The 24,258-nt window shown below is 35.4% G+C and overlaps 1 protein-coding gene across 1 annotated transcript in view; it reads left to right on the top strand.

Moving 5' to 3' along the window:
• Positions 1 to 527: 527 nt before the first annotated feature.
• LOC111044076 (G-protein coupled receptor GRL101) overlaps positions 528 to 24,258 on the top strand; it is a 492,864-nt gene continuing 469,133 nt past the window's right edge. The window contains exon 1 of the mRNA XM_039428094.1: positions 528 to 738. The gene's annotated coding sequence lies outside the window, so the exon portion shown is untranslated. The remainder of the gene's footprint in view (positions 739 to 24,258) is intronic.

The raw sequence follows: 24,258 nt of genomic DNA, 5'->3' as shown, positions 1-24,258 counted from the left end.
AGAGTTTCAACTATTTGATGTTACTTATTGAATCGTATTTCACAATGCAAGGATACAAATAATTACGTCTGCCAAGACACGAATAGTTTGTAGTTTTGGCGAGACAAAAGGTAGAGTAAAACAGATTGAGTTGAACGCGATTTTCATGCCTCTTCTGATAAAGTATGGTAGGCCTACTGATTGTATCGGTAATAATTGGTAGTGAGTGGGTCGCTTATTACTGGAAATCGATTTCTACCAACAAAAAACAGCTTCAATATGAGTTGAAGTTCTGCGATAAATCACTGTTAGAGCTATTATTCGATATTTTTATCAAATCCTGAACCGTTTTATACGCGAGAAGAAAGTGTTAGGAGCGGAAATTAGAACGGGAACCTGAGGGCCACACATTATTCACATGCTAATGTGATGAGGGTGGGTTCAATTCCAGCGCATGCGCGGTTTGATGCGACATGCGCCCTGTGAAATTTGGAGAATTGCAAAGCGCCCCCTGATCAGAAACTTCAGTGGCAAACTAGTTGCCGCATGTGAGTCATTTGCCACCCCAATGTCCGAGTTTCTCGATTGGTGTTTTCCCGTTGTGACGCGACTCGCGATCAAAAGGCGAACCTCAAGGGTCGCGATTAAAAAAATGGTAACAACATGGCAGGATGTTACTTGTTGCAATATTATACAATAAATAGCTGTCTCGAACTTTGTGGGAACTTTTCACCTATTTCATAAAAGATACTCAAGGAGGTAAGATCAGTGATTATGATTGTGATTTGTGATAATTATGATTTTTTTTTGAGTAGTCAACACACCTACAATATCATCTGTACAACATTACATAAATATCGGGGCACCGAGCTTCACTCGTTATTTATTTATAGATAAACAGAACTGATAGATAAAATGATTGGGGAAGGACTAACAACCACATCCCAAAACTGTGGAATTCTTTCCCGAATTTTGATTTATACACTTTAAATATTCCAAAAAGTAGGTTATGTTCCTTACACTTGAATTCAGGTCAAATTTTCAGTCCAAATATTTGAAAACATGAAAGTTCTAATTTAGATTGTTTACAAACCAAATTGAATAACAAAATAAAACTCACTAATCACTTAGAACTGTAAAATAATGATTAACTTTTAATATTATGATATACCATCTCATGTCAACAAATCAGATTATTTTGATCGAGTCAATTATTAAAAGTTCTAGATTTCTCGCAAGATACGGTAAGATAATTGATTACACAGCTGATCTCCCACACAGACACATGCATCTTCTGTTATCAACAGACGACGAAATTATCATCTGTTTTTCTAAGGAAAAATTATCCTTTTCATGTCCTTCAGCGAGTTTTCCCAGGGATGAGACCTAGTGCAATCGAATTTTTATATCATAAACCTACTATGTTCCAAATTCCGTGAAAATCGTTAGAGCCGTTTTCGAGATCCGTTGAACATAAATACCCAGATATAAAAATAACCAGATATCCTATACTATTAAACGAGCAACTTCTGTTTATAGGTTTATATGTTCAGATGTATATATGTTTAGATGTTTGGATGTTTATATGTTTAGATGTTTGTATTTCACCGGATCTCGAAAATGGATCTAACGATTCTCACGAAATTCAGAACATAGTAGGTTTATAATAAAAAGATTCGATTGCACCAAGTCTCATCCCTGGGAAAACTCGCTGAAGGACATTAAAAAGATAATTATTATTCATCCTTGGAAAAACAGATGATGATAATTATTTCGTCGTCTATTGGTGATGGAATTGAGTTAGCAAGTTGATGTGTGTGGGACTGTGTCAAAATTATTTATTTTTATTTATTCAAGTAAGTTACAATACATTCTGGCTTATACACGAATCTACAATGAATTACAGTACAACAGTTAATTATGCAACAAATTTCACATATTAGGAAAACTTATTAATTACAATGAAGATTGAATGCAACATTAGAATATTGATAATATAGTATTGTAATGTAACTACATAAATCAGCGGTGTTTCAACAATGAATAAATGATAATTTCAATGAATAAATATACACCCCACTATAATTATATGTGTTGGGGTATAAAAATTATGACTCAGCTGTTGAACTTTTATAATCATTCAATCAGGTACTTGGTACCGGTTGCAAAAAATCCGGGTTATTTTCAATCCTGATTAATTCCAGTAGATCCATCTTTTTAAATGGTCTTCTCTGATTTGGTTCACGAGAAGTTAATCAGGATTAGAATTTAACCGGCTTTTGTGCAACTGGGCTATCGTGAGAGAAATTTTTGCATTCCTCTGGGAATTAACTGTGATTAGATAGAACATTTCTGTATGAATGTTATGAATGTTATTATAATTTCTTCTTTCGTAATAAATTTTATATGCTTTTGTACTCCAGAGCGCAGCTCGGTCCCTGATATATTAAAAATAAAAACAGACATACAGAAATTGCTCGCTTAATATAATACGATTATAATTAGTTGAAGTTGTCAATTTTCTTCAAAAGTGGTAGAACAAGGCAAGGAAGGCTCTTGGCCGAAAATCGATTCCTCACTGGAATTGTATTTATCACGTGGCTATGGGAAAAATAATCATTGTATTATGGCTCCACACTATTTTGTTGTTAATGTGAAATTCGAGGACGCATTGGATGAATTATTGGAAAATATAAAATTATAAAATGTTACCAAATTGGCTATTGGTTTCTCTTTATTCACATACTTTAATTTCATAATTATTACTCTTCGAGTATGATGTTATTTTTTCAAAAGTATCCTATTATATTAAACGAGCAATTTCTGTTTTTAAGTTTATATGTTTGTATTTTATCGGATCTCCAGAACGACTCTAACGATTCTCACGAAATTCAGAACATAATAGGTTCATAATATAAAAATTCGATTGCACTAAGTCTCATCCCTGGGAAAACTCGCTGAAGGACATTAAAAGGATAACTATTATTCATCCTTGGAAAAACAGCTGATAATAATTATTTCGTTGTCTGTTGATGATGGAAGTGAGTGAGCGTGTTCATGTGTGTGGGACTGTGTCAAAATTATTACTCAGCTGTTGAACTTTGTAATAATTCAATCAGGTACTTAGGCTAGGGCCACACGAGCGCACAAAGTGCGTCCGTTGCAACTTACGTTTTGACGTCCGTTGTAGAAATACAATAGAAGTGAATTGGTGACAACACACGAGGTACGTGCGTACCAAGTAACGGAAGTCGTAACGGACGGTGATTTTTGAACTGCGCAGAAATGCTACAACGCACGTCGAGACATGCAAAAGTTATTGCTTCGTCTGGTTCAATTGCGTAAAGCCAACTGACGTTGACGCACCACACTCAACGCTCGTGTGGTGTCATTGGCGACGGCCGCAAAAAGTAAGTTGCAACGGACGCACTATGTGCGCTCGTGTGGCCCTAGCCTTAGTGTTGGTTGCAAAAAAGCCGGGTTATTTTTAATCCTAATTGATTCCAGTAGAGCTATCTTTTTGGAATGGTCTTCTCTGATTTGGCTCGTGAATTTGATCAGGTTGAAAATTTAACCGGCTTTTGTGCAATCGGGTCTTTGTGAGGGGAATTTTTGCATTCCTCTGGGAATTAATCTCAATTCACTGTGATTATAAATAGAACATTTCTGTATGAACTATAAATATTATTATAATTTCTTCTTTCATAATAAATTTTGCATGCTTTTGTACTCCATAGCGAAGCTTGGTCCCCGATATTGTGATTATCATCTTATGAAAAGTTCAATAATAATATCTCCTCATATTCACTATAGTTACCTTAAGCCGGCTCCAGACATGCGACATTCGGCGAACACCAAGCCTACTTGCCGAATCACGAGTATAGTAAGTAGTGTGGATGGATGTTTGGTATCCGGCAAGCAGTGAACATTCGTGCTCGTTGTTTTTCCGGTCAGGGTCGAACATCAAAGTGGACGAATATTCGGCAAAAGACACATGAAATGTACATACCATATGTTAATATAGAACTATAGAACTAGTGATACTACCTCTTCGAAACAGATGGTTAAAACTGGTAACTAAATTAATGGCCAGTTCAATTTTATAAGGTTGGCATCAAGTTGAGGAAGGTTTCTAAACAAGATTTCAGACTAGAGTTCTGTCACTTTATTATGTTACTACCAAGTTGAAGAACTTCTCTATATCCTGTTATATTAAGCGAGCAATTTCTGTATATCTGTTTATATTTTTATATCTGGTTATTTATTAATAAAACAATATAAAATCTTATAGCACCCTTTATTTTTAAAAAACTTTAAAATAGTTAAACTTTTAAAAATAGAGGGTGCTATAAGATTTTATATTGTCTTATTAATTTAAAAAGTAGCCCATATCAAAGTGTTTTTATAAAACTGGTTATTTATGTTCAACGGATCTCGAAAACGGCTCTAACGATTTTTACGAAATTTGGAACGTAGTAGGTTTATGATATAAAAATTCGATTGCACTAGGTCTCATCCTTGGGGGAACTCCCTGAATGACATTAAAATGATAATTCATCCTTGGCTGAAGCAGCTGACACTTTCCTCGTCTGTGGATAGCAAAAAGTGAGTGAGTTATTCTGTGGAAAATCAAAATATCGCATCCCCGAAATCCATAAGCTGACGTATAGCCAGCTGTAAAACACGATCATTTTAGGGAATTGTGTTCAGTTTATCAATAAATGTAAGAATCATGCAATGCAACCATGCAAGAACTCTCTACAAGGCTGGTAAGCTAGCTAGCGTCTGGGTGAACGATTGTAGAGTTCTGGTGAAAAAACATCAGTCAGGACCGGTCATTCGTTTAACTTCACTGGACCAATTGAACAACCTAATTGCAGAAACGGAACCAGTGCAGGATGTTTCAAACTGAATAAATTATAAATTACGGAAAGAAACAAGTGATTGATTACATCAAATACCTATGGATCAAGGAAGGGAAGATTCTAGCTAGGAAAGAAGACGGAACACCAGTTATTGAACTCAAGAACAGTGAACAAGTGAAAAAGTTGAGCGTGATAAGTGCATCTAAGCAGCCAGGTAACCAAGAAAATAACAGTGTCAGTACCGTAAATAAAAATGTCATCAGACATAAGTAGCAGAGAAACACTAATTATTCATCAAAATATACGCAGTCTGCGAAGTAATTTCGATTTATTCTTAGTGCAAATGAGGAAATTAGAAAACAACCCGCTAATAATAGTCTTGACAGAAATATGGATACTAGAGAATGAAATAGACTTATATCATATAGAGGGCTATTCCGTACATGGTAATTTCAATCATAACTACAGAGCAGGAGGAACTTTGGTTTATATAAGCAGTGAGATAACGTTCAAAACAAAGACAATAGTTTTTATTTCAGCGGACTGTGTACATATATCTTGTTCATATAATAATTTTGAATTTCAGTTGTTGGCTGCTTACAGGTTGCAATCAAACTCACCCAAAATATTTCTTAACGAATTAACCTTGTACTTAGAAGAAATATTTAATATTAACGAAAAAAACGAGAACACTGTTCAGTGTTCAAGTTGCACGTCTCCTTCGTGTGAAAGAGGCCTAACGATTCTCAAGAAATTCAGAACATAATAGGTTCATAATATAAAAATTCGATTGCACTAAGTCTCATCCCTGGGAAAACTCGCTGAAGGACATTAAAAGGATAACTATTATTCATCCTTGGAAAAACAGCTGATAATAATTATTTCGTCGTCTGTTGATGATGGAAGTGAGTGAGCGTGTTCATGTGTGTGGGACTGTGTCAAAATTAAACTCAGCTGTTGAACTTTGTAATAATTCAATCAGGTACTTAGGCTAGGGCCACACGAGCGCACAAAGTGCGTCCGTTGCAACTTACGTTTTGACGTCCGTTGTAGAAATACAATAGAAGTGAATTGGTGACAACACTCGAGGTACGTGCGTACCAAGTAACGGAAGTCGTAACGGACGGTGATTTTTGAACTGCGCAGAAATGCTACAACGCACGTCGAGACATGCAAAAGTTATTGCTTCGTCTGGTTCAATTGCGTAAAGCCAACTGACGTTGACGCACCACACTCAACGCTCGTGTGGTGTCATTGGCGTCGGCCGCAAAAAGTAAGTTGCAACGGACGCACTATGTGCGCTCGTGTGGCCCTAGCCTTAGTGTTGGTTGCAAAAAAGCCGGGTTATTTTTAATCCTGATTGATTCCAGTAGAACTATCTTTTTGAAATGGTCTTCTCTGATTTGGCTCGTGAATTTGATCAGGTTGAAAATTTAACCGGCTTTTGTGCAATCGGGTCTTTGTGAGGGGAATTTTTGCATTCCTCTGGGAATTAATCTCAATTCACTGTGATTATAAATAGAACATTTCTGTATGAACTATAAATATTATTATAATTTCTTCTTTCATAATAAATTTTGCATGCTTTTGTACTCCATAGCGAAGCTTGGTCCCCGATATTGTGATTATCATCTTATGAAAAGTTCAATAATAATATCTCCTCATATTCACTATAGCTACCTTAAGCCGGCTCCAGACATGCGACATTCGGCGAACACCAAGCCTACTTGCCGAATCACGAGTATAGTAAGTAGTGTGGATGGATGTTTGGTATCCGGCAAGCAGTGAACATTCGTGCTCGTTGTTTTACCGGTCAGGGTCGAACATCAAAGTGGACGAATATTCGGCAAAAGACACATGAAATGTACATACCATATGTTAATATAGAACTATAGAACTAGTGATACTACCTCTTCGAAACAGATGGTTAAAACTGGTTACTAAATTAATAGCCAGTTCAATTTTATAAGGTTGGCATCAAGTTGAGGAAGGTTTCTAAACAAGATTTCAGACTAGAGTTCTGTCACTTTATTATGTTACTACCGAGTTGAAGAACTTCTCTATATCCTGTTATATTAAGCGAGCAATTTCTGAATATCTGTTTATATTTTTATATCTGGTTATTTATTAATAAAACAATATAAAATCTTATAGCACCCTTTATTTTTAAAAAAACTTTAAAATAGTTAAACTTTGAAAAATAAAGGGTGCTATAAGATTTTATATTGTCTTATTAATTTAAAAAGTAGCCCATATCAATGAAGTGTTTTTATAAAACTGGTTATTTATGTTCAATGGATCTCGAAAACGGCTCTAACGATTTTTACGAAATTTGGAACGTAGTAGGTTTATGATATAAAAATTCGATTGCACTAAGTCTCATCCTTGGGGGAACTCCCTGAATGACATTAAAATGATAATTCATCCTTGGCTGAAGCAGCTGACACTTTCGTCGTCTGTGGATAGCAAAAAGTGAGTGAGTTATTCTGTGGAAAATCAAAATATCGCATCCCCGAAATCCATAAGCTGATGTATAGCCAGCTGTAAAACACGATCATTTTAGGGAATTGTGTTCAGTTTATCAATAAATGCAAGAATAATGCAATGCAATCATGCAAGAACTCTCTACAAGGCTGGTAAGCTAGCTAGCGTCTGGGTGAACGATTGTAGAGTTCTGGTGAAAAAACATCAGTCAGGACCGGTCATTCGTTTAACTTCACTGGACCAATTGAACAACCTAATTGCAGAAACGGAACCAGTGCAGGATGTTTCAAACTGAATAAATTATAAATTACGGAAAGAAACAAGTGATTGATTACATCAAATACCTATGGATCAAGGAAGGGAAGATTCTAGCTAGGAAAGAAGACGGAACACCAGTTATTGAACTCAAGAACAGTGAACACTTTTACCGGTTTTTTCCAAGATTTTAGAAGAAATATTCAAGATTAGACTTGAAAACTTTTATAAAAATAATAACTTTTTTAGTGATAACCAATATGGTTTCCGTGAAGGAAGAAGTACAGAAGCGGCAATTAAAAATCTCATTTCAAAAATAAATGACAGTTTTAGTGTTAATAATAAGTGTGCAGCTCTGTTTCTTGATATATCTAAAGCATAAGATGCAATTGATAAAAACATGCTTCTAAAAAAACTTGATTTATCAGGAGTAAGAGGAATTGCCAATGATTGGTTAAGATGCTACCTATCTAATAGGAGTCAAAGGGTCAGAATTAACGATACGTTGAGTGAACCCGGGGACATTACCATAGGTATTCCTCAAGGATCAGTGTTATCAAGTACTTTATTCCTGGTCTTTATTAACGATTTCACGGATGGTGACTTACAGGGAAAGATTACATCTTTTGCAGACGATACAGTTATATTTTATTCGGCCAAAACAAATCAAGAACTTAAAAATAAATTAGAAATGGATCTTAAGCACCTTAGGTGGTGGTTTTGCGAAAATAAATTAACTATCAACACAGACAAATCTAATATAATACAATTTAATCTTCAAAACACGGATCAGGAGTTAACTAGTATTTACTTCCATAAATTAGATTGTGCGCAACAGGTGAATAATATATTGTGTAACTGTGAAACTATAAAACAAGCACGTACAGTTAAATATCTGGGCCTCATATTGGATAGTAGGCTCACTTGGTCAGATCATGTACAGAAGATAAAAAATGAGTTATTTGTATACATAAGGAAGTTCTATTACCTCAGACAGTTATGTCCAAAAGAAGTATTGTTACAATTATACCATGCAATTATTGGTTCTAGAATAAATTATGGAATAATATGCTATGGGAGTGCATACAATGTTCATATTAAACCTGTGATTACTGGTCAGAAACATATATTAAAAATAATTTGTAATAAACCTAAACAATATAGTTCAATGATGCTCTTCAGAGAACTGTCAATATTATCAGTGAGACATTCTTTTCTATTCAAAGCATTGCTGGATTTAGCTGAAAATAATTTCGATATTCAACAGATGAGAGAAAGAATAAACCTCAGGAATTCACAGGACATTAACCTCCCAAAACCAAGATTAGAACCTTCCAGACGACACTTCAAATACATAGCTATAAAAATATTCAATTCACTTCCAGTAACAACAAGGAAAATAACGTCACGTCAGTTATTTAGAAAAGAAATCAAGAAATTCATTCTACAACTAGACAACCCGAATGATTTTTTTACTAAATTAATATAGGTCTAAATTTAGTATAATTTACACATTACACGACATGAACACTGCAACAATCAAAGATCATTGAACTCACAAATCCCGTCCGGTATGCGTAAACAGTAAGACAGTATCAAATTTCAATCACTGTATCTTTCTTCAAAACGCATTCATTTATGGTATAATTACATCAGCACTTTGAAAAAAAAACGAAACGTTAACTATGAATAAAATTGAACTAAATATGAAAAAAAAACAGCAACCACTCCGTACATAGTTTTAAGTTTTGTGTAAGTGTGTGTGTGTGTGTGTGTTGTGTGTGTGTGTGTTTGTGCGCATGTGTGAATGTGTGTGCGTATGAATGTGTGCGCATATGTGAATGTGTGTGCGTATGAATGTGTGCAAGAATGATTATAAATATTGACATATTGATTTATTTCAATATAATACCATATTCAATTATTATGTTCTTCATGATATAATATTCAAATTTGTATGTACTTGCTTTTCGTTCTCTCCTGGAGACTAAAATTATAAATCGGGAAGCATGTATTCCATCAGTTTCTAATCGCTTATCTATTCTTCAATAACTTATTTATGAAGTATTTTATTTAATTCAGAGCGGTTGACTGCTGCACTCTATTATTATTGTAGGCAATGGATTAGTAACAGTCGAAAACCCATTCAAGTGTGTGTGTGTGTGTGTGTGTGTGTGTGTGTGGTGTGTGTGTGTGTTGTGTGTGTGGTGTGGTGTGTGTGTGTGTGTGTGTGTGTGTGTGTGTGTGTGTGTGTGTGTGTGTGGTGTGTGTTGTGTGTGTGTGTGGTGTGTGTGTGTGTGGTGTGTGTGTGTGGTGTGGTGTGTGTGTGTGGTGTGGTGTGTGTGTGTGGTGTGTGTGTGTGTGTGGTGTGTGTGTGTGTGTGTGTGGTGTGTGTGTGTGTGTGTGTGTGGTGTGTGTGTGTGTGTTGTGTGTGTGTGTGTGTGTGTGTTGTGTGTGTGTGTGTTTGTGCGCATGTGTGAATGTGTGTGTGTGTGGTGTGTGTGTGTGTTGTGTGTGTGTGTGTTGTGCGCATGTGTGAATGTGTGTGCGTATGAATGTGTGCACATATGTGAATGTGTGTGCGTATGAATGTGTGCAAGAATGATTATAAATATTGACATATTGATTTATTTCAATATAATACCATATTCAATTATTATGTTCTTCATGATATAATATTTAAATTTGTATATAAATATTTTATTATATATATTCAAGTGTCCCCACACAGGGTAGCCTATAGGGAACACATATTAGAAATTAGGAAACAATATTGTATTTGATTTTTGGAATGCATTTGATTGTATAATTATTTTTTTTGAATAGAGAATTTGAAGAATTTTGAAGAATTTGATGCCGAACTTTTCTCATTTTTTGCTAATTGTCTTATCCTTATTCTTTTAAAATTTTTTAATGTTTTGTTTCTCTTTCACATTCTGTCCTAATCTATTTACATATCTTTCTTCAAGTTGTTGATTAGATTCTACTAAGTCGATCTCCAGATGACAAATGATTTTGTCGGAGAAGGCTTAGTTGTTGAAATTGTGCTTAGCCCTGAAGTCTGTGGATTTTTATCTGATCAATAATGTGATCCTAATTCTAGTGGTTTGAGGGTCTTGGAATTAAAAACATAGATATGCGGTTGACTGACTGCTCTCATAGTAATGAAAATAATAAATAATCTGTCTTTAAGATGCCAACACAACATGTCTTTAAGAGACCAAATACTCATGTCCTTAAGAGATCAAATACAATACGTCTTTAAGAGACCAAATACTCATGTCTTTAAGAGATCAAATACAATACGTCTTTAAGAGATCAAATACAATACGTCTTTAAGAGACCAAATACAATACGTCTTTAAGAGACCAAATTTACGGGGGCACATCTGATATTGTAGTGGGGGGTATCAAGTACTTATCTAAGATCTGTCGTCCTCGAGTCCGGTGTCCAAAGGGTGATGGATGAGGATGAAGGGTGATGGTTTCCAGGCAACGGGCTAGTGGCGTCAGATCGAAGATCGTCTCTCAGCCCCGCATGGCAAGGTCAGATGTCCGATATCACCGGCCATTTCGGTCGGCGAATTCGTAAGCCCTCGTTCGACAGCAAGGCATATTTGCAGCTCGATCCTCGAATGAGTATTCAAGAATACACACACACACACACCACACACACACACACACACACACACACCACACACACACACACACACACACCACACACACACCACACACACACACACACACACACACCACACACACCACACACACACACACACACACACCACACACACACACACACACACACACACCACACACACACACACACACACACACACACACCACACACACCACACACCACACACACACACACACACACACCACACACACACACACACCACACACACACACACACACACAAAAACCCTTGAATGGGTTTTCGACTGTTACTAATCCATTGCCTACAATAATAATAGAGTGCAGCAGTCAACCGCTCTGAATTAAATAAAATACTTCATAAATAAGTTATTGAAGAATAGATAAGCGATTAGAAACTGATGGAATACATGCTTCCCGATTTATAATTTTAGTCTCCAGGAGAGAACGAAAAGCAAGTTGAGTATGTCATGATTCAATCAGACAAAGATATAATCTAGCTCAAAAACATGTCTGTACTCTATAGAATCTGAAAGCGGTCTCTCGTTCAGGTCCAAGTCGACCAAATGGCCAGTTTCATTATATTTTATATTTTGCAGCTCTCCTGTGCTTTCACATGGGGATCTTTCAATTTAGCCGACGGATCTAACAAGTAAGCCGACGTTTGCTCAAAGTATGACTCATCACTTTTTCTCAAAGTCTAACTTCCTTAAAAATATAGATAGAAGATTTCGGATTTGGATTCAGCTACCTCAAATTCTTTAAATCGTAAGTCCCATTTTCAAAAATACCCGAAAACAAGGGAGTTATAGCTGTTTTTAATATAGCTTTCCATTATCATATGATTATTCATATGATAATTATCATATGATAGTAAACGTACAAAGATAACAATACTCCTGCCTCACGAAGAGACAGGCAAAGGTTTTAAGAAGTTTTCAAACACCTAAAAAGTTTAAACATGAACATTTTTAATTTTTAAAAGTTCAAAAAAAAATTAAACTTTGAAAAGATTAATCCAAATATGAACTCATGAATCATCTCTACTCATTACCGAATAAAATACGAGGAAAAGGACAAGTAAACTTCACTGAATTTCAATTGTCATTCAACAATCTAATTTATCAGGTTCAAATAGTTGAATATACCAATAATTATTTCTTTGCAACAATCAGAAAAATCTATTATGAACATACAGTATAAATATTGTGGTGATCTGAATCGATCTATGGTAATAATAGGAACTGAAAGAATAAAAAATGTCATTCCATTCCAACTAAAACGAAACTGATTTCTGTGTTTATACTGTGTGTGCATACTGAGAAAGTCATGAATAGTCCAGACCAGCCTGGCGACTTTGATGCTTTTGACACCGGAATCTCGTTTTATTTTTATTAAAGAATGAAAACCATGTATCATAGTAAAAAGCAGTTCTGTACTTTGTATTATTATATGAGTAGTGATTAACATAATCATGGCTTGTCGATTTTAGTCGCTGAGCTGAATCCTCAGTTGTAGAACTATGGACCAAGCGCGAGTTTTTGCTTTCTATGTCGTATACCGTCGACACAAACTTCGGCTTTTTTGTTGTTCGATTTTTTTTCCGTTCTTATGAATTCTGTTGAATCAAACATGATGATATTTAACAAGTTGCGCTGAACCTGGTAGAGTTCATAGGAACGGTAAAAATCAATTTTACGGAAATCGATGTGCATGTAACTGGATTTAGAAGATCAATACGATAATGTGTTCTATCATAATTTAATGATTATCACAGAAATGTTTAAGTGAAAACGTTGGGTGCAAACCTACTGCCATGAGGAGACAAATAAATTTATGAAAAGCTTGATTGCTTGAATAGTGATCTGGATATCTGTTACACGTTTTTAGTTCAAGACATGATATGTCTCGGTATAATTTTTAATCTGTTTTGTCTTGGAATAATTTTTAATCTGTTTTGTCAATTGGCAGGAAAACGTTGGTTTTTCAAAGTTATCTTACTCCCATATTTTTGGTTATTTTCAGAAATCAAGAAAAATATCCCACCAAATTTCCTACACAAATACAGTGTTAGTTGTATTATAATAGCTACAGTACATACGTACTGTATAGTACAGTACCTGTTCGTTTTTACCGTATAATTATATGATAATAGAAAGATTTATTAAAAACAGCCATAACTTCCTTGTTTTTGGATATTTTCGAGAACGGGACTTACGCACTAAAGAATTTGGGGTCGTTGAATCCAAATCCGAAATCAGAATCTTTCTATATTCATTTTCAAGAAAGATAGTTTTTGAGAAAAAGTGGTGACCGGAGAGACATAGAATCACCATGTGAAAGCAACGATTTGTCCGCTAGTATCTCGATCCAAGCCGGTTTCTGCTTTCCTCGAGGGGAAAAGAGCAAAAGACGTGACAAAAGGAGGTTCCTGGCTCGGGGTCACTATGTGAAAGACACGATTTGACTCAATGTACTTCGACAAAAAAACGTGAACACTGTTCAGTGTTCAAGTTGCACGTCTTCTATCATGTGAAAGAAGCCAATCAGGCTCAAAAATAGGTATCAGGGCTGGCAATGAAGCCAAAAGAGAATTACCAATTACAAAGGACGTGGTGGGGATGACAATAAATTTCCCTCAAAATAACGAGAAAGGAATACATCTAACAAAGACAGAATACAGGAAAATTCCCTTAACCAAAGTAGAAGACTCAGCAATAGAATGGACGTTCAACTGATTTTTTATGATGATTTTGTGTCTACAACAATTCTAAGTACTCAAGGAAAATGTTGGAAAACAATAAAGGAAATATTAGAATTTAATTACATAATGTACTGAATTACATCATGCAACTACTCCAATACCGTGGGAATAACAATGCTAATCCAGCACTTTAATAAAATTTTATCTTGGAAAAGTTATAATTTAAAAAAAAAAAAAATTCGGCACACTACTAACTCGAATAACTAGTGTTACATACAACAGTACTACCACGTATATTATTTGGAAACCATACCATATATTATTGGATGTTGTTTTTCATGAATAAGACCTGAAGCACTCATTGATACATCATTTAATTATTCATAGATAATTTAATATCTCTCGTACTAAAACTGTAATGAAAAAATAATGTGATAATAGAAAAAACATGACTATTACCAATCTGAAAATTGAATAAAGTGATAATCTTGATGCTCCAGGCTGAAATCATAAATCCTACTGTTATTAAAACTATCTAATATGTAATTACGAGTATATTATGGATCTCCTAACTGGGACAGTAGTGTCTGTATTATAAATTCATAACTTCTGAACTAGAACCAATCCATTAATTATCATAATTATTATTCACCCAAGTATTTAACGGGTATGAAAACTTCAATTTCAGTGACATTATAACAGTAAGATGTTCTCAAGTAGAGAAATCAATTTGATAAATATTATTACTATTATTTATTAGAACGCCCCATGTTATTACATAGTAGGACTGTACAAGCAGGGATTATTGATGTAGCGATTAGTGTTGACCTGAACGTACTGTCGTTATCAAAACGTTTAGATATCTTATCAATTATTTTAAAAATTCAATTTCTTCTTCCATCCAATAACAATTGGAATTCATCAATCATATTATGTCTAAAATCATTCTATTCTTTAGAGAATTGTGATACTGTGATCACATATATATGAACCGTCACTATTTTATAAATTAGCATAAATGTCAAACTCAACATAATTGGAATGTTCTAAGCAAAAAAGAACCAATTTTTTTCAACTCTGTATTTATTTTCCATATTTTTTGCGGGAATCTTATTTTTATTTTTGATCTTGAACTTCATGGGTGGAGTTTTCTAGTTTAGGCTATTCTGTGAATATAATTTCTCAATAATAGACTAAGCATACTCCTTTTTTCAATATAGATGCACGAGTGACAAACAATTCATGTTTTATATTTATAATATAATAGGGAAGTAAAGATTATAAGAGATTGGAGAAAAATAAATTCTACAATACTAAATCAAAACTGGGACCATGTTACTAGTATTGATGATGTTAACTTATCTTCAACTAAATTTATTGACACTATTCAAACAATTATTTCAGTAAATTCTTCCAAGATTTTTCAGAATGCCAAAAGCTCAAAGATTAAACCGTGGATCACAGCTAGCATGGTCAATTCTATTCGTAAGTGAGATAAAATGAGGAAGCAGTTACACTATCAGCCATTTAACATTGTGCTTCGAAATAGGTATGTCAGGTACAGGAACATTCTACATTCGACAATGAAACGAGCCAAATTGAATTAATATAAAATAGATGCAGCTGAGGGAGACCCTAGAAAATTCTTCAATGCCGGCAGCAGGGTTACCCAGTTGAAGGCTACTGAGATCTCCAAATCATTCAATCAATATTTTGCGTCTGTGGGGGAGGTAGCTATTGGCCGGAGCTATACATCCATCTGGTCCTTCAGAAGTGAGCGATATGGACCATGTCATTAATGCTGATTTTGAGTTGAGCTCTGTCAGTGAGCTTGATATTATAAGTAGCATGAAAGGCCATTCTTCACCAAGCTGGGACTCTATACCTACCAGGCTGCTAAAGGACAATGTGCAGGGAATTATCTCTCCAATTAAACATATTACAAACCTTAGCCTAACTACAGGTAAATTTCCAGATGTTTATAAAATTGCGAAGGTCATTCCAATTCATACTATGCCACTAGTACCTTGGGACCTCTCCTCTTTCTTATCTATATAAACAACATTGCAAAATTAGAGCTGCACAGTCGCCTGTTCCTTTTTGCCGAGGACACAGCTCTTGTGACATCAGGCTGTTCATGGGCAGAAGTTTTTGAAAATGCTTCATCAGACTTATCAAAGGTTAAAAATTGGATGGATAACAACGTTTTATCTATCAACATTGGAAAAAAGTGCCTTCCAATATACCTTCGTGGTGGCCCTGGACTAAATGTGCTTGAAATGCATTCATGTGGAGATCCAAAATCAGCTACTTGCATCTGTGAAAGTATAGAACAGGTGACTCAATATAAATATCTGGGAATTGTTCTAGACCACAAGCTGTGTTGGACAGGTCATGTTCAGTTCCTTAGACAAAAGCTTCATAAACTAACATATGCATTTGGGCAACTTGGACAGGTGCCAAGTCCCAGTGTGCACAAAATTTTTTTTTTTGAAATTATAACATTATAACTTTTCCTAGATAAAATTTTATTATAGTGCTGGATTAACATTGTGATTTTCTCATGGTATCAGAGTAGTTTCATGATGTCATTCCGCTTATTACATAATTAAATTCTGATATTTCCTCTATTGTTTTCAAACGTTTTCCTAGAGTACTTGGAATTGTTGTAGACGTAAAATCATCATAAATCAGTTGAACGTCAATTCTGTTGCTGAGTCTTCTAATATGATCAAGGGAATTTTCCTGTATTCTGTCTTTGTTAGTTGTATTCCTTTCTCGTTCTATTGAGGGAAATTATTGTCGTCCCCACCACGTCCTTTGTAATTTGGTATTTCTTAATGCATAATAGTACCAGCCCTGATACCTATTTTTGAGCCTGGTTCAAAAATCGCCTTGGAGACCTGAACAAGAGACCGCTTTTATCTTCTGTAGAGTACAGTCATGTTTTCTGAGCTTAATTATTTATCGGGCTGATTGAATAATGTCTTTTCCAGACAGTTTTTTATTCTCTCCTGGAGACTAAAATAATATTATTGGGAATCATTTATCCCATCAGTTTGAAACTGCTAATCCTTTTATTAATTTATTAATGGCATAATTAATTTCCATTCAGAGTGGTTGAATATTCTCTATTTTATTCTCATTATTATAAGAACAGTCAGTCAACCGCATATCCATGTTTTTAATTCCAAGACCCTCAAACCACTAGAATTAGGATCACATTATTGATCAGATAAAAATCCGCAGATCTCAGGGTCTAGCACAATTTCAACAACTAAGCCTTCTCCGACAAAATCTTTGTCACCAGGAGATCGGTTTATAATGGTAGCAGAACGTGGTTTCGATCCACGGACCTCTGGGTTATGGGCCCAGCACACATTTTGGATCGAAACCACGTTCTGCTACCATTATAAACCGATCTCCTGGTGACAAAGATTTTGTCGGAGAAGGCTTAGTTGTTGAAATTGTGCTAGACCCTGAGATTTGCGGATTTTTATCTGATCAATAATGTGATCCTGATTCTAGTGGTTTGAGGGTCTTGGAATTAAAAACATGGATATGCGGTTGACTGACTGCTCTCATAATAATGAGAATAAAATAGAGAATATTACAAAATACATCTTTACATGGATAATTGAATAATCAATCTGTCTTTAAGAGACCAAGTATAATATGTCTTTAAGAGACCAAACATAATACGTCTTTAAGAGACCAAATTTACAGAGGCACATCTGATATTGTAGTGGGGGGTATCATGTACTTATTTAAGATCTGTCGTTCTCGAGTCCGGTGTCCAAAGGGTGATGGGTGAGGATGAAGGGTGATGGCCTCCAGGCATCGGGCTAGTGGCATCAGATCGAAGATCGTCTTTCAGCCCCGCACGGCAATGACAGATGTATGATATCACCGGCCATCTCGGTCGGCGAATTCGTAAGCCCTCGTTTGACAGCAAGGCATATTTACAGCACGATCCTCGAATGAGTATTCAAGAATACACACAACACACAAAAAAACCCTTAAATGGGTTTTCGACTGTCACTAATCCATAGCCCACAATAATAATAAAGTGCAGCAGTCAACCGCTCTGAATGGGAATTAATTATGCCATTAATAAATTAATAAAAGGATTTGCAGTTTCAAACTGATGGGATAAATGATTACCAATAATATAATTTTAGTCTCCAGGAGAGAATAAAAAACTGTCTGGAAAAGACATTATTCAATCAGACCAATAAATAATTAAGCTCAGAAAACATGTCTGTACTCTACAGAAGATAAAAGTGGACTCTTGTTCAGGTCTCCAAGTCGACCGAACCAGGCTCAAAAATAGGTATCAGGGCTGGTACTATCATGAATCAACTTTTGGTGCTCATTTAGCATACTTGAAAACACTTAATAGGATCAAACAGACTTTCACATGGAAAGGAAGTTCCAAAGATGTAGGTGTGTTCATAAAAAACTGTAAAATATGTTCGTTAAGTAAACCAGCTCAAAAATCAAATTTTGGTTATATGGCATCCAGTGTAGCAACTTACCTGATGGAGAAATTCTTTGTAGATTTTGTTGGAAAACTCCCTAGATCTACAAAGGGTAATACTATGATTTTCACTTGTGTAGATGCTTTCACAAAATTCTGTTGGTTGATACCAGTTAGAGAAGCCAACGCTAATACCGTGTGTACCGAGCTTCAGAGAATTTTCACTAACTTTGGGGTACCCAAAATAATTGTTTCGAATAATGGACCTCAGTTTACATCCAATATTTTCAACAAATTCTGTTTTCAAAAGGGTATTTTGCACGTCACCTGCACCCCATATCACCCTCAATCTTATATCATAGAGAGAGTGCACAGGAATTTGAAATCATCTCTAATTGCCTACTCTGCCCAAGACCAAACTAAATGGGATGAACCTCTCAAATTCCTCCCACTAAGTTTCAACACAGCTTACCAAGAGAGTAGTAAATATACTCCCTATGAGCTACTTTTTCGCCACACACCTACTCATCCTTTAACTAATATATGGATGATAGATGATATTCTACCCAAGAAATTTAGTGATGAAACAAGGAAGTTATGGAAATCAGCTTATGAGAATCTCTTAAAATCGCACAGCAGAGTGAAGGAAAAATAGACTCGCGCAGAAGTTCTATTCCTCTCAAGATTGGCGAAAGAGTATATCCAATAGCGTATCCTATAAGTAAAGTAAAATATTGATAAGAGTAATGCAAGTTGAAATTAAATTGGATGGATGCATCCTGCTATTTCTCGCCCACTCTTAAGTAACAAACAGATTGTTTGAATGATAGTAATGTGATAAAGTCGACTTAAATCAAATGATAAAACTTCCTAGGTAGTAGATTAGTTAATTTTGTGGTCACAACTAGTTTATGTAATATTAATGTTAAAACCCCTTATTTTTACTTCATAAGTAAAAATTTCTCATTATTTTATACTACCTTATTTTATACCTTTTCTCATTATTGTATACTAGGTAGTGTTATCAGTTATTTGTACAGCACTGATATAGGTATAGTGTTAGGTAGTTAGCTTGCCCTTATGAAATATTATTATTCTGATGACTTAAGCTTCAGCCTGTTCGTTTATATTGGAAACATTGAACTGTGTTGATATCGACCTTGCTGATCACTGTGATGTCACTGATCCCCTCTGCATCCAAACCGGTTGCCACTTTGAGTGGGAAGAGTGGTGGCTGTGCGCTGAGGCCTCGCGGGCTACCACTTCTCCTCCTCTATACTCATACTGCGTCACCGTATTATCATCTCTTCCCGCAACCCCTTTCAGCGTTCACCCTTATCAATTCTCAACCCGAAAAAAAAAAAAAATCGCACATTTTTCTGGCGTTTTAATTTACTTAAAGGGGGGAGTCTGTGCCAAAATTTATTTTTTTTTTTTGAAATTATAACATTATAACTTTTCCTAGATAAAATTTTATTAGAGTGCTGGATTAACGTTTAACGATTAACTCATGGTATCAGAGTAGTTTCATGATGTCATTCCGCACATTATGTAATTAAATTCTGATATTTCCTCTATTGTTTTCAAACGTTTTCCTAGAGTACTTAGAATTGTTGTAGACGCAAAATCATCATAAATCAGTTGAACGTCCATTCTGTTGCTGAGTCTTCTAATTTGATCGAGGGAATTTTCCTGTATTCTGTCTTTGTTAGTTGTATCCCTTTCTTGTTCTATTGAGGGAAATTATTGTCGCCCCACCACGTCCTTTGTAATTTGGTATTTTTTAATGCATAATAGTACCAGCCCTGATACCTATTTTTGAGCCTGGTTCGGTCGACTCGGAGACCTGAACAAGAATCCGCTTTTATCTTCTTTAGAGTACAGACATGTTTTCTGAGCTTAATTATTTATTGGCCTGATTGGATAATGTCTTTTCCAGACAGTTTTTTATTCTCTCCTGGAGACTAAAATTATATTATTGCTTTATTGGGAATCATTTATCCCATCAGTTTGAAACTGCTAATCCTTTTATTAATTTATTAATGGCATAATTAATTTCCATTCAGAGCGGTTGACTGCTGCACTTTATTATTATTGTAGGTTATGGATTAGTGACAGTCAAAAACCCATTTAAGGGTTTTTTTTGTGTGTGTGTGTATTCTTGAATACTCATTCGAGGATCGTGCTGTAAATATGCCTTGCTGTCAAACGAGGGCTTACGAATTCGCTGACCGAGATGGCCGGTGATATCGGACATCTGACATTGTCGTGCTGGGCTGAAAGACGATCTTCGATCTGACGCCACTAGCCCGATGCCTGGAGGCCATCACCCTTCATCCTCACCCATCACCCTTTGGACACCGGACTCGAGGACGACAGATCTTAGATAATTACTTGATACCCCCCACTACAATATCAGATGTGCCCTCGTAAATTTGGTCTCTTAAAGACGTATTATACTTGGTCTCTTAAAGATAGATTGATTATTCTATTATCCATGTAAAGATGTATTTTGTAATATTCTCTATTTTATTCTCATTATTAAAAGAGCAGTCAGTCAACCGCATATCCATGTTTTTGATTCCAAGACCCTCAAACCACTAGAATTAGGATCACATTATTGATCAGATAAAAATCCGCAGACTTAGGGTCTTGCACAATTTCAACAACTAAGCCTTCTCCGACAAAATCTTTGTCACCAGGAGATCGGTTTACCAGACATTGCCGATCCATATATTTTGCTTACGCCCAGTCATTGCTTGAATACGGCATTGTGGCTTGGGGTGGAGCCTCAACCAATGCTCTCTGGCCTGTTGCAGTTGCACAGAGGACGTTGATAAAGGCTTTACTTTCAAAAAATCAGAGATTCCCCACTAATTTACTGTTTGAGGAGTTCCCTGTATTAAATGTTAAGCAATTATTTATAAAAAATCAATCAATTTTCTTTAAACTTGATGTAATGAAATCTAGAAGAATTCAAAATAGGTCTATAAGAATCCTCGGTTGATTAAGAATTTATATGCTGCATTTCAAGTAAATCAGTATGACTACCTTTCAATTAAAAAAAGAAGTTGGATTCAAAATGGCGGAAAAAATTAGGGTGTGACAGAAAACCTGTTTTTATCATTCGAAAAGGATCCCCAATCATACCTATTTTCTAATTTCCCTTGTAAGAGAAATCTTCTGCTGCTTCCATACAAACTGGAAGCATGACAAATAATTTAAAACTTGACAAACTGAAAACTTGATGTAATCAAATCTTGAAGAATTTAAAATTATTGGTCTATAACCACCCTCGGTTAAGCAAGAATCTATATGCAAAATTTCAAGTTAATCAGTCCAGTAGTTCTGACGTGATAATGCGTCAAACATAATTTCCCTATACTTTACACCTGTATAGGCTACGTTTATAATCCATTTCTTTCCTTTATTATAGTATAGAAGATGATACATGGATGGATGATCATTGTTATTTTACTAAAAGATAGAATAAGTTGAATAGTTTCCCTTCCAGAGGGATTTTTGACAACCCACAAAACTCATTTTTTATATGAAGATATAACGAAAAGGTGCATATGACCTTATTTTTATGCTCAGCTTGCCAAAATACCCCTCATTCCAATATTAAAATTTTCGACTGACTGTACAGTGAGTCAGTCATCCTATCAGGGCTCGAAAAATATTTTGAAATTTTAATTAAATAAAAATGGAAGAATATAATTTCTTTATGTAAATGACAACACCTTCATTCAAAGACATATTAATTGCATGCGTTTTCATATTGCCGATACAGCATTGATGAAACTGTAGACGTTCATTTAGCACTATGTTTCAAAAATTGTTCTAGCTGAAATAGTATATTTCGCACCTAGAGCAGCAGAAAATGAGATTTTTCCGGCTCGAAATCGGTTTTTAAGTCCGAGGCCGTAGGCCGAGGACTAGAAAAGATTGAGACCGGAAAAACATTTTTGCCCGTGGTGGGAACGCTATTTTTCGCCACACACAAAAATAAACAATAGGCTATATATATGAGAATAGTTGTTTACTAAGCACTTCTGAAAGCAGAAGTGGAGGGTGATAGCTCTAGCAAATCTGAGGTAATCTGAATATCAGGAAATTGTCCAAGTACCTATTTTTATTTTTTATTCTGATTTGTCTAAATAACCTAAAAGATGATGTTCAATTATGTGGGAGGTTGAGTTTATACTTTTTTATTCTTCCAAATGACAATAAGATGATATTATCACAAATGTTTCAATCATTGAATAATGAACACAGATGATGAAAAGTTTTTGATCAGCTGTTTTTTGATCACCTTTCTTAGTTCCATGTTAGCGGCTGGAAAGGGTACCTGTTATGACGTCAGACGAGAACAATGTCTTTCAGATCTACCTAGGGAGTGGAAAACAGCTGCTTTATGTGCAGTGTGGCGAAGAAAGTATATTTCGCACCTAGAGCAGAAAAACATTTTTGCCCATGGTGGGAACGATATTTTTCGTCACACTACTGGTATTGCTGACAAAATAAATAAAGAATACTTGTTATTGTACCTATCTCTTGAAAATTTCACTTGGAATATCACGAGCGTCGTCATCTTCAAGCATTTTTGAAAATTTGGAATGCGCTAATGAACAGTAAATAATTGAATAAAACTGGCTGCGAAGCGAATTAGTTTGATTCGAAACTCGAACTGAAATCATGGCGACTTCAGCTGATGAAGAAAGTGGACACTCGCCCGATCTAGCGGATGACTTATTAACTACAGATTTCCATGAGCGGCTGGAAAGAGACAACTTTCTGGCCTAGACCGGAAAAGAAACCCTGACCGGAAAGAGAGTCGTCTGCAAACAAGGTCTTTCAGATCTACGTAGGGACTGGAAAACAGCTGCTTTCTGTGCAGTGTGGCAAAAATTAATAATCCATGCCACGTGTAGGCCTAAACATTGCATCAGGAAAACGAAGTTTCAAAACTATGTTTTTCAGGTAGAAAGCAATATAGAAACAGATGTTCCTTTTTAAATTTCGACCATATGATTTGATGATTTTTTAATGAAATCGAATGTACCATTAATAAAATTTAAACATTAATTCTAAAAAAACTAGAAGGGAAATTAAAATTTGGGCTTCCAGGTGCACGGGATTGATATTTTTAGAATCTATGTGCAAAATTTGGAGATCTAAATCATTCCCGTTTTTCCGGTATGCAATCCACAAGTTGACATGTTTTGATGCGAACAAACGAACACACGAACAAACACAACCCTACTCTCTCTTATTATATAGAGATAAACAGAAATCTGGTGTTGGGCACTCACACAACTTTCCTTGCCGTTATGAAAATTCATAACCTGACGCTAGTGTTCACGCGCATCTCAAGTCTACTATTCAAAGATCCAAGCCAGCTGGTGACAGGACAATAACGCTGGAGACAAACGATGTCTACTATCTCTTCATCGTGAATGATTTATTAGAATCATCAGTTGCCAACAGTTTGCAATTTAAATAATAACATTTTCTTGAATTTCGAGCTCATTTTAAATTTTAGGTGAAAATGTTACTGAACATTAATTGTAAAGATTCTTATGCTCAATCTTTTTCACTTAATTTTTATTGTTTAAATTGTATCTGAAGCCCGATAATTGGGAATCTAGAATCAAACTTTGCATAGATGGAGCTCCTGGGATTTTTACAGTTATGGGACTTGTGGCAGTTGATAGAGATTATCAATGACTATTTTTGGTATAAATTTGATCAAAATCGTTGGAGCCGTTTTCGAGAAAATCGCGAAAAACCCTGTTTTTGACAACATTTTCGCCATTTTAGCCGCCGTCTTCA

This window comes from Nilaparvata lugens, chromosome 5 (genome assembly GCF_014356525.2).
Source record: "Nilaparvata lugens isolate BPH chromosome 5, ASM1435652v1, whole genome shotgun sequence".
Lineage (NCBI taxonomy): Eukaryota > Metazoa > Arthropoda > Insecta > Hemiptera > Delphacidae > Nilaparvata > Nilaparvata lugens.
This window is presented reverse-complemented; position numbering and strand designations above follow the sequence as displayed.